Source organism: Synchiropus splendidus, chromosome 11 (assembly GCF_027744825.2).
Source record: "Synchiropus splendidus isolate RoL2022-P1 chromosome 11, RoL_Sspl_1.0, whole genome shotgun sequence".
Taxonomy (NCBI): Eukaryota; Metazoa; Chordata; class Actinopteri; order Syngnathiformes; family Callionymidae; genus Synchiropus; species Synchiropus splendidus.
The window spans coordinates 14,258,545-14,262,752 of NC_071344.1; positions in this window are offsets into that span (position 1 = coordinate 14,258,545).

Genomic DNA, 4,208 nt, shown 5'->3' on the forward strand with positions numbered 1-4,208 from the left:
TCTCATTTTAAACTCCCAGTGCGTGTGTGTTTCCCTTATTTTCACTCAATAGTGAGCCTAGAACAAAGTTTTATGGCAATGGCAAGATTCACAGTTGATAGCCCTTTTGGCAGCGCGTCTGCAGGAGGAATGCTTCCAATTCTCTCTGCCTGCTTTTCCCATACTGCTGTTGTGTGAAGCCGCGACTCCTTCTGCACCCCTCTGGAAAACAGCAGCCACTAAAGTTCACACGCGGAATTAAAACTGCTTTCTTCTCTCCAGAACCCCTGAGTCCTATGCAAATGATGAAAGTTCTCAATCCATTGAAATTGTGTGACTGGAATTTGAGAGTGGCACTTTGACCCAGTTTCTCCATTATCACAAAATGTTGAACACGCAAAAAAAAAAAAAAAAAAAAGGGAAAGATGAGCTTGGAAATGAGAGGAGCGAGGATGTCCTCAAGGCAAATGGCTGGAATGAAATCTATCCAACTCAAGCGGCGTGTTTGCCAGAGAAGGAGACATTTAAGTCGTCTTGATATATTCATATTCCCCATGGTCCAGTGAGAACCAACCCTCCTGTTGTCCCTTTCTTCACCTGCTTCTTGGCTCCCTGTGTTGATGGCTCCATTCCCACAGACCCTCAGGCAATTTAGGTAATGGAGTCATGAAACAAGTATCAGTTGGACTTAAAGAATGTCTCTTCTCACTTTACTGCTGATTCCAGTGATTTATTAGAAAGGTATACACTTCAACTGATTTAAAAGGTCATATTTTACTTCTTATTTTTCCATTTTCGGAGCGGCCGGCCACTGAAGCAGATCTTTAACAATAGTCACATTAAAGAAGCATTTGTGAAATGGTCATTCATTTATGCTTTTACGCTCTTCGGTGTTGGCATAGTTCCGACTTCATACTGACTGAATCATACTGAAGTATAACTGTTTCATGTGTTTTGTTTTCAAAAAAAAAAAAAAATTCAGATTTCATTTCATATCTGTGGTGCTTTGAGTCTACATTCTTCATATTCAAATATCTTCACAGAACAGTAAAACCTTAAACATACCATGAACTGTAATATTTGTGCAAGAGAATGACCTTTCAGTCTTTTTTCTCTATAGACATGGTTTCTTTTAGAAAAGATTTCATTACAGTCTGAAGGCATATTTTGATGGACAGACAGACGGACAGAGAGGGCAAATTTCCACCCAATAGTTTCAACAACAGCAGATGCTGGGGCTGGCGGAGACAGCTGCCGTCACATATGGCGAGGAGGCAGTTCTGCGTCAGGATCTTCCTACTACCTGATACGGAGGATCCTGTTTGAAAGTTATTGATGGACGTGTTGGGTGTCTACACAACCAGGAGAGTCTCAGCGTTGAATGTGTTTCACGTCAAATTCAATTTGGCAACATCATATTCTACTCTTGACACAGTTTGGCAGTGAAAACCCAACATGAAAACAAGAAAAACGATTCACGGCGTCACATAATATTGCAGTAAGTAGTACAAAGCAGTAGATTCTGTCGAGCTAATGCTTTAGTTTTAACCTGGGAAGATATGAATTTAAATTTCCACTGCTCACCCAAAATCCCAGCTTAATGCTGACACAATAGCTGCAGTCAAAGTCGGAGGGAGACAGAGAGTCAATACAGACTAATAAAGACGTGCAAAATAATGTCTCCCCGGTCATTGCAGCAGAGAAAGATGTGCAAACAGAGTGTACTTCACATCATGCTGACTCAATCTCCGCTCTTTATTCCCTCATTCCTCTCGCGGCAACCTTTTATCGCTGATGGTTCCAAAGCGTTCCTAATAAAGGCTGGGCAATTATCGAAAACATTTTTACTCTGACTGATATGCTGAGAAGATCTCAGGGCTTTCACAGCCTCATCCATCCGGCATCATGGACGTGTGTGAGTCACGGTGCTGTTGACGGGAGCCTTCAGTAGGTGGATGGGCTGGTGATTCATTGGAAGCCACAAAAGCTCATTACAATCAGCTGTATTCTGTGCGGGTCCAGGCTTCTCCTCTCACCTCTCCCAGGGAAGCGGCAGCCTCTCTGAATGCACATTGATGATGATTGCATGATTTATGCATGGAACCTTCAGACTCACCCGCCCCACTGAAGCGCTGGAAATCCACAAATGACTGCTTTTGTCTTCATTCTCCAAATGTTTGTTTGAGGCCCTCGACATGGCTGCTCTTCGCAGAGTTTGTCACCAGTGGTCACCGAAGGCTTGCGGCTCTTCACCTCCACCACCTGTCGTCACTTTAATGGTATGGCTTGGGAGTCATGACAGGAATTAGGAAGCTGACTGATGGCCGCACGAGCCTCGCGCGGCTGACATGTACGTTGACCTTTCATCACTCGCACCTCGTGTGTCTGACCCCTTGATAAACACAGACAGGCCTCCCAGACAGATGGAGTGTCGGCTGCTCAGGATGTGACCGGGAGCGCTGATGAATAATGACGCGGCGCCACCTTGTTATTGCTGTTGAGGGCCAGACGGATGTTTGGAGCTGGCACCTAAATACGCCGCAGATAAATGCATCTCCGTTGAGCACTCACAAATCACGTTACATGCAGATGAAGATTCCGCCACTGGAGTGGATGTTTAACAACCCGCTCTTATGAATGATTTCATACTCAGGTTGGAACTTAGATCCAGCAATATTGAAGGTAACTGGGTACACAAATGTCAGATTTCATTGCTGCTTAGTGTTGTCTGTGGTGTTGGTTTACACAGCGACGGCATCATCGCAGACCAAGTTAGAAAACTGTGGGAACTTTCACAACAACACTGGCAATACACAAGGTTCTCCTCCATACTCTGCATTGATCCTCATCCATGTAAAAAAGCCATAGAGTAAACCCTGGCTGTCGGCATGTCTGTACCACATTTTGATGCTGGGAATACGCTGCCACTGAATGACTGACCATAGCTGGCTTTGCTATTGGTTTACCTACTCCCAGGCCATAAGCCAAGCCTGTTAAATGGACGTATCCTGCCTAAAGACAAGGTAATGCCCGTCCAACTGAATTGAAACCAGCACAATTCATGACCTTCTGAATGTTAAAAAGGTCACCCTATGCATACAAGGCCATTGTGAAGCTACTTTCAGAACCATCCCCTGGGATGGGGGCAATGGACATTTAACGCAGACTTCCAATATTAAAAGGAAATATTTTCTAACTTTAGACGACCAGCAGTGAATCGGAGCAGGGGCTGGGGTCTCCGGAGGACCCCCCCAGGGGGACTGATCAGAACAGGACTTACCAGGGTGAAGATAAAATAGACCCCGATCAGGAATACAGCAGGGCGATTTTTCATTTTCCCAGTACATCTGTCAAGAAGCCACTCGCTACACTGCCTGTCAAACTTTTTTTTTTCCCGATGGTGTGAACTTGTAAGCTGTCGCTAAAGATGAAGGCAGGCTTTCCCTTACATCTATGAGCAAAAGTTCAGGCGCCATTTAGCGGCGCTCCCAGAACCCGACGAGGTGGCTGCGGCGCTCCTTTCGGCGATTAGCGGGAACGCTCTTGTGCCAATCGACCGCCTTTGATGTCTGTTTGCATAGCAACACTCTTGCCTCTCGCCGCATAATTTCCCTGCCGCCCATTTGTCCCCGCCCGCTCACACTCCTCGCTCTCTCATCTCCCTCTGCTGAGCCCGATCGCTTCCACACACTTATTTAACAAGCGGCTGGCAGGTTTGGCTGCGGCAGCTGTGCCGACCCCACCACCACAGGAGAGTGAATCCCGGGGAGGGAGGCTCCAGATGGGCTTGGTTTGAAGCACTTCACCCTTGGTTGCCCTAGATGAGCCCCATATGGGCCAACGCAGCATAGTTGAATACTAAATGCAGGTTCAAAGTCATTAATTACCTGGCTGCTTAAAGGCCTGCATTTACATAACACACCTGATGCTTTTTTATCATTTACTTCTGAGAATTCACACGAGCACTTTGAACTGCGGCGTCACAGTAGAGATGAATGACTGAGTTACAGACATCCACACTTCCAGAAGCAGCCGCGTCAAATCTAGTCACAGATGAGGATGAAAAAGAAGAAACCAGAGCCAGTCGTAGACCCAAACCCAATACAGGATACGTTCATTGGACTTATCACTCAGGAATGCAAATTGGACCTGAGCTGTTGCACAGCACTACGGGACTGGGTAGGAGTAGATATTGTGAAATTCACTGAGGCCATATATGACAGCAGCCT